Source organism: Camelus dromedarius, chromosome 19 (assembly GCF_036321535.1).
Source record: "Camelus dromedarius isolate mCamDro1 chromosome 19, mCamDro1.pat, whole genome shotgun sequence".
Lineage (NCBI taxonomy): Eukaryota > Metazoa > Chordata > Mammalia > Artiodactyla > Camelidae > Camelus > Camelus dromedarius.
In genome coordinates this window covers 28,085,207-28,092,971 of record NC_087454.1, presented here as the reverse complement: position 1 = coordinate 28,092,971, position 7,765 = coordinate 28,085,207, and the positions used below count along the sequence as shown (strand labels likewise).

General features: G+C 49.1%; 1 protein-coding gene across 14 annotated transcripts in view; it reads left to right on the top strand.

Moving 5' to 3' along the window:
* Positions 1–465: 465 nt before the first annotated feature.
* Positions 466–7,765, top strand: part of TRERF1 (transcriptional regulating factor 1) — a 195,041-nt gene continuing 187,741 nt past the window's right edge. For 4 of the 14 annotated variants that reach the window (XM_031434692.2, XM_031434690.2, XM_031434698.2 and 1 more), the window contains exons 1-2: positions 1,269–1,449; positions 1,861–1,946. The gene's annotated coding sequence lies outside the window, so the exon portion shown is untranslated. Of the gene's footprint in view, positions 645–704; positions 1,018–1,121; positions 1,242–1,268; positions 1,450–1,499; positions 1,605–1,860; positions 1,947–7,765 lie in introns of those variants that run through there. The other 10 variants (XM_031434700.2, XM_031434699.2, XM_031434697.2 and 7 more) reach the window with 7 other exon arrangements.

The window sequence follows — 7,765 nt, the reverse complement described above, 5'->3', positions numbered from 1 at the left end:
ACAGTCATGGCGCACGAGGAGGGGCGAGCGCGCGCCGCGGCGGCACCCGCGCCCCCTCCCGTCTCCTCCGCCGCCCAGCCCCTGCCCCTCTCCTAGGCAACCTCCCTCTCTGGCCTGCTGCGCCGCGGAGATGGAGACCCCTCCCCAGAGGGCTACAGTTCCAACGCTGTCTGCAGCACCCCCCTCCCCGCCCCCATCGGGGCGGAGGAATGGAGCCGCGCGCTTCGCGAACCTCCAGCCCCTTCCCGGGAGCCTCAGCCCCACCGAGGCCAGGGTGCAGTGGGGGGTAGGCGTAGACCGTCTCCCCGTAGCCCACCTAGACCTTGGCATCTTTGCAACCCCTAAAATAATAAACAGAAACCCCAAACCCCAGTCTTTAGATTGCAAAGCGCGTTACAGTAACCGGGACGGCTACGCAGGAAACAATCCTGCACTGGTCCGGGTCTCAGGCGGCAGCTTCCCGGCCACGCCGCCTTCTCCTGGGCCTCGATTTTCCGGCCTTGCCAGAGAGTCGGCCACGCCCCGGGGCTGACAGGTCCCGTGCGGGGCCGCAACTCGGTCCGCGCCCCCGGCCCATCCTTATCCAGAGCCTCGCCAGCCTACAAAAGGTGCAACCTCACGCACTTGCAGAGCACACAAATAAGGTCGGCAGCGCATCGCCCGGGAGGCTACGAACAATGCGCCGGGCGGCCGAAGCCCGCCGGAGCGCGGCGCCCCGGGGGACAGGGGGCGCAGGCAGGGGCCGCAGCGCAGGACCCGCCGGCCGCGGCGCTGGACACCTTACTTCCTGCTTCCCCGCCCGCGGCCAGACCCAGCTCTGCGGAGGGATATCTCTCCCCTTCTCTGTCCCTCTCTTTCCCTTCCCCCCCGCACCCCCCTTTTTGCTTCTGCCTCCCCCCCCCCCCGCCTTTCTCCTTTTGCAAGAAAATAATTTGACAGTCGATTTGCTGACAGGGGAGGAATTTGCATCCTGGATTAAAAAAAAGGCCGAGAGGAGCTTGGGAACGGTTGCTAGGGGTGGGTAATGGGTGAAATAAGGGGGGCACCGGGAACGGATAAGGAGAGTTAAGGGAGGGGGCGAGGGTGGGGAGCAATGCAAAAGGTAAGGCCAGGTTACCGCGGCTCGGCCCCGAGTGGGCTGCGGCCGGGGGAGGGGCGAGAGATACATATGTATTTCTGTCTCCCTAGCACACCCCCTTCCCTCTAAGCGATGGCTGAGAGGCGGTGCATGCAGATGGGGAGTAAGTTTCCTGAAGGGGAGGGTGGATGCACGCGCGCGGCCCCGCGCTGCAAATTTCCACCGGGGAGGGAGAGTGGCTGGATGCGGAGAGTTTGGAGTTGCTTGCTGCGGAGGGCAGGAAGGGGAACAGGGCTGGGAAAGGGGGCTGGCGGGCACTATATCTAGGAGTAAGTTTCCAGGATCGGGAGAGCCTGCACACTTGCTTGCTAGTAAGTTTCTGGCCGGGGAGGGCGCGTGGGGAGGAGGAGAGGGAGGGGTGCATGTATATAGAAGGGGGGAGGGGGGAGCAGATTTCCTGCGGGGAGGCTGAATGCATATGGAGAGTAGATTTCCTGAAGGGAGGGTGGAGGCGTAGACGGACCGAGTAAGTTTCTTGCTGGGGTGGTGGCGGAGGTGGTGGGTTGGTGCTTTGGAAACCCGGAGCTTCCCGGGGTGGGGGAGCACGCTGTCGGGTGGAGGGGCGAAGGGCCAGGTTCCCTGCTGGGGAGAGGGGTTTGCATCTGGGGAGTATGTTTCCTGGCGGAGCGATATTTGTTTACAGGCTGAGGGCAGTACTGTAAGTGAGTAGCGCTTCGAGAAGGCGGCTCTGACATAAATTAATATTGAAATTACTCTATCAGCTCTGCTCGCCCCCCATCCCACCCCCACAAGCGGAGACTGGTCATCTTGTCGGATTGCCCATGCACTTGTTGCAGAAACAGCCAAGGTAGGCCAGAAGCTTGTTAAGTTTCATTTTTAAAAAATTAGTTGGGGGATGCTCCGTGAGAAGACGGGGGAGGGGAAAGGAAAAGTGGGGGGACGGAGAAGGAAAAGTCTCCCCCGACTTCTTTACTTTCAGTATGTTAGCAGGGCCTTCTCTCTGCTTCTCCTGATCCTCTTCCCTTTCTACGCTGCACAGCATCCCAGCAAAGGGGGAGGGGTGAGGTGGGCGCTATAATTGGCAGCCCCGGCTTAAAGGATGGTGGTGGCGGGGCTTGCGATTGAAGGTTATGATGTTATAAAGCCTTCATTCTTCCAGCCAAGAAACCGCAGGACCCTAGGGATGTGCCTTTTGGGGTTTTTGACATTATACATATGTGTATGTATACGCTCCTGTGGGCTCTTTGGGGGCTGGGTACTCCCCAGAAGTTGAAGTGGCCACCCAGATAGGAGAAATGTATAAGGGGATAAACCTGCCCCTTCACTCCACAACTTCTGTTTGGGAGCCTGGGAAGTTACTGCTGTTGGTCCGAAGAAATAGATATTAAAAAAACAGCACAAAACCACCCATTCACTGGCAGAGGCCGAGAGCACCTGGCGGGCAGCCTCTGGCCAGCACTGGGCTGGAGCATGTGCGCCTGCCATCCTTAGGTTAAAAGAAAATGACTTCTGGTTCCTCCATGTGCCTTCAACCGGCCTGTTAGAGCCAGCTTTGTGGAAACTCTTCCCCACAGTAGACGCGGCTTTGGCAAGTGAACGTGTTGAAGCGGTTTGCTAACAGCATGGCCCGGGCTGTCTACTGAAGTACATGGAAGTGATGCTTAAGAATGATCGATCCAGGAATGGCTGAAGAGTTCTTTAAACAAATGCCAGCTGTTCGTGCTTTTTAGCAGGCCATGGAGTGGAGCATTAAAAAAACAGTTTTAAGTTGTCTCAGTTGGTACCAACCTTCTGCATCATTTACTGTCTCAAGGAAACAGTCTGGTGATGGAAAATGTGGTTTTGATGCTCGCTAGAAGCAGGAATATTCAGTGCTTAACTAGTTAACCAGCCCTCTTTGCTTCTCTGTGCCTCTTCCTAGTCCTCAGCCTCCTGGTTTCTGCAGATGAGTTGTATGTCTTTGCTGTCGGGTACCTTTGTTATGCTGGGAGTTTTATTTATTTATTTTCCTTAAATCGAAGTATGATTGTCATACAGCATTGTATTAGTTTCAGGTGTACAACATAGTGAGTCGATATTTTTATACATTACTAAATGATCACCACCATAAGTATGCTAGGAGTTTTAACTTGGCCAGGATAATTTTAGCACCAGGGATTCAAACCCAGACATATTTAGTAGGGTCAGGGAGTAAACACTAGGCAGTGTTGTTAACTAAAGTTGGTTAAGCTTTCTGCAGTTCTGTAGACAGACTCAGTACTAGCAGAGGAAAAAATGGTTAAAAAAATGATCTCTTTACATGTTACTGATGGACAGTATTTTTTTTTTTTCCCTTTCTTTCCTCTCATCAGATTTCCAGATTAAGGATTTGATATTTGGCAGCTTGAGAGTTGAGTTAGTTGGGAATTAAATATTACTGCCACTTATCAAATGTTCCTAACTAGGCATTAGTTCAACAATTTAGCTATTATTTTTCCCCTGCTGAAAATCTGAGTCTGGTTGATGTATATGCTGGGAAGGTAAACACAATCTTTACGTGTATTTATCCCAGGGTAGTGGAATTATTTACACGTCTACCTTTGAAGCCAAGAGCAGTCATTCAGTTTTGTTTTTTTTTTCTATTTATGAGATTTATTTTATTGTCTTGCTCTGACCATTAATCAAGTCACAGTAGCTTTTTTTCCTCTTCTGCTAAGAATGTTCTTGTGGTAATAAAGGTTGGAAGGCCCATGATTCATAATTCATTCTTTTAAAAATATTGTTAGGATTTGATTTATAGGAATTGATACCAGGAGTGACACACCTCTTTGGGCTCCGCCCTTTTAAGCATGTCCATTTTCGCCAAAGAATTGTTTAAGAAGCCAGTCTGACATCTCAATAGAGAGCGTTTCCCTTCTGCTTTATGGGCAATGAGAACATTAATTTTGTAGGTTCCATGGTAAGCATGGGTCTTTTCACAGCTTGGTAAGCAGGCTTCCACATAGCAGGCATGTGTTAATATCACATAGCATTTATGTAAGCTTGCTGTGAAAACAGTTGTTCTATGAACTGTGTGGAAAGTACTCAGTTTTGTCTCCTTGAACCCACTTGGGCCTGTGGTTTTTGTTGAAGTGGGAGCTTTAGTTATAAAAGAGGGCTCAGACTGTAGTGTTATATAATCAAATATGTGGTCACAAAAACAAAGCTTATTTAAAATATATTTTTCTTCTGCTCTGATGGGTGGGTTGGTCATAGCAATCAAAAGCATCATTTTGGGGGGAAAAGTATGAGGATTCTCCATAAAGTTGACTAATCATAAAGTGTTAAAATTGTCTTGTGTTCAGCAGTTGGCTCAGTTTACAGTATTTGTAAAGTGACAAAGAACTTTCAAGGTGGTTTGATTCTCAAGGCAGGGGGACAGCATCACTGGAAAGAAAAGTGGGGAGGATACCAGTGTCTAACCATTTCTGGGCTTCAGATTTTTTATCTTAAAAATGCATAGTTTAATCGGTGACTTCCGTCCATCTCTGAAATTCTGGAGGGAGGTCTCAAGAGATCTTCACAGTCTGTCTCTTCCTGGGCCAACGGCCAGATTGCCTCATGGACTTGGGCGAGTTGATTAACTTCTCTTTTTGTCTTCTCATGGAAAGAGTGGATTTGTACCTTGGTATTCCAAAAAGGATTCTTGAGTGGCCCAGTAATCTTGACCGTTGAACGAGGAAATACTTTTGAAACTCTGCCACTGTCCTGGGGGAAAAAAAGTGCATGGTTGAGTCCCAATTAGTTGTGCTAATAGAGAGCGGGGCACATAATCCCAGGCACCAAAAATAATTTCAGTTCATCTTGGACGTTTCCCCTCCAGCCAGCTGGTTCACCTGCCTAATTATGCCTGGTCAAGTCTAAGGTTAATTGAGCTGTTATTCCCAGGCAGCAGGAGTACATAGTCCTGGGAGCGGTGGGAGACCAGAAAGCCTAGTGTGGCCTTACCCACTTTCAGTGGAGAATTCACACGTGGATAATTGGGATTTGGTCATATGTTTGTGGTAAGTTTCATATTGGTAATACTGTATTACTGATACTTCTGTGATATCATATATTTCACCATTGGCATTTTGGGGGGGAAAGCTCTTGATGTGTTTATTGACTTTGAACTTTGATATGAAAAGTAGTCAATCCAGACGAGTGGCTCAAACCCTGAGCAGTACAGATGGGTGCTGATTGTCTTGCTCTAAAAGCAGTTGAATTCAACCCGTTTTATTTCTGACCTCATAAAACTGTGTGATTTAGGAAGGAAAATCAGCTGGAATCTTGTGGATTAATATTTCTTAATTGGCATGTAGGAGGGGAACCAATGAAGTCAAAGGAGAAACTAAAACATAGTTGATTTCTTTTGTGGGGAGGGGACAAGAGCAGCTGGATTCCAGATATTGGGATGTTCTTTCACCAAGTTTGCTGTGGCATCTTAAGAAATAATATAGTCCTGGGTAACATGGTTTGCTCCCATGACTCTCTTAATAAACCTTTTCTTCTGGGTTAAAGAAAATAAGCAATAAAAAGTGTCTGTGATATTTTCTAAAGCTTTTTAACTTCCCAGGGCAGCTGCTTGTAGGGTCTTCTGGTTAATTTGAGTTTACTGAAGAAACATGATTTTTGCTTTTTCCTCATGAAAGACAAGCTCGAGATGGGCGGGGTATGCTGAGCTATTGGGCTGTTGATTCAGCAACGTTAAAAATTTTTTTTTGTTAGAGAGGAAGGGGAAAAAGAACCCGTATGCCTAAGTGGGAGTGATAACCCCTCAGGGCTCCCAGGAGGTTAACAGTTATTTTCATGCTGTAACCGGATCTGGTTTATTCATGCGTCCATTTGGCAGTGACTTATTGAGCACCTACTGTTTGCTCAGCACTGTGTTAACGCCCTGGGTATACGTTAATAATTAAAATAGATGTAATCATCTTCCTCTACCATTCCCCACCCTGCCACCTAGCCTACAGTCCAGAGGGGAGGCAGAAAGTAAAGAAGTATAATACTGCAAAGTGCAATAAATGGTCTGATGAAACCACAGGGAGCAGTGACCTGGACTTTCTTAGTTAAAGTAGCCTAGTAAAAGGCTCTCTGAGGACTGGGGATGGGGGAAGACAGAGCATCAGGCAGAGAGAGGAGAGCCTGGGTGGAAGGACTTTGGTCCCCTTGAGGGGACTAAAAAGAAGCACAGATGGACAAGGCAGAGGGGGAGAGGGCAGCATGAGATGACAGTGCAGGACTCTGGAGCCTTGGAAAGGTTTGGGTTTCATTTGAAGTGGAGTAGGAAGCGACTGAAAGTTTGCAGTGTTAAGTGACACCCCCTAACTCGTATTTAAGGGGATGGCCTGGAGGGAGAGGGGCAGGTGTGGAATTGGGGAGCAGTAAAAAGGTGTTTGGAGCAGGCCAGGTAAGGAGGTGACAGGAGGTGAATGGAGCGGGGCAGGTGTGTGTGAGAGGCCTATTAGTGGTTGAATGGGCAGGGCTTGCTGAGGGATTTGGTGGAGAGTTGGTGGGAGGAATCTAATAACTGAGGTTTCTGGCTGGAGCAGTTGGGTAGATATGGGTGGTGCTCTTTGCTGGATGGGGAAGAGGGAGAGTGAAGGGCACACCACTAAGTTTGACATGCCTATTAGACTCAAGGTGGAGGTGTTAAGCCTGCAATCTGATAAGAGCATCCAGAGCCAGAGGAATGGCCCGGCAAGAGATAAAAATGTGCAAACCATCAGCCAGGGGTTGGTATTTAAATCCAGGAGACTAGGTGTGGTGCTCTAAGGAGCATGTAGAGAGAGAAGAAATGAGTGTGTGTGTGTGTGTGTGTGTTGGGAATAGGGGAGTGTAAATGTTGCATGAGGTTAGGGCCAGAAAAGTCACCACTGGATTTGCCAATATGGAAGCCATTGGTGACTTGCAAGGAACAGTTTGAGTGGAGTGATGGATGGGTCAGAGCAAGATTGGAGGGGCCTGGGATGGGAATAGGAGGTGAAGACCTGGGAATAGCATGTGTAGACAACTTTTTGACAAAGTTTGACTGTGGAAGGGGACAGAGAAATGGAGGGGACTGGTAGGACATTTGTGTGAAGGGAAGGGATTCTGGAGGGGTGCTGCCGGTGTATTTGTGTGATGATGGAAAGACCAGTGGAGAAAGTGATTGATCAAGAGCAGTGGGTTGAAGGGGAGTACAGCTCAGTGGTAGAGCACGTGCTTAGCATTCATGAGGTCCTGGGTTCAATCCCCTGTACTGCCGTTAAAAATAAATAAATAGATAGATAGACAAACAAATAAACCTAACCCCCCCACCCCAAAAAAAGCAAAGAAAAGAGCAGTGGGTTGGGTCAGCTGAGCAAAGCCCTTGAGAAGGTCTGTGGGGAAGATCTGGCCTTGGCCAGAGGAGGGACACTTCCTTCATGATGACAGGAGGGAAGATTGAAGAAGAGTGAAGGTGCAGGTGAGGGAAAGGTGCAGGAGCGGCGGTGCTGGGGCGGCAATGGGCTCTGTCTCTCCAGGCTGGGGCCACACTGTCCTTGAGCAGGAGTTTGGGCTCAGGACTTGCCACCAGCCAGAGACTGCAAGGGTTAAGATTGCATCACTAAATTGTACTGCATTTTTCTGAACATTTGACTGCATTACTGAACAGTACAGAGGCAAGACCGGATTCCTTGCTTGGGG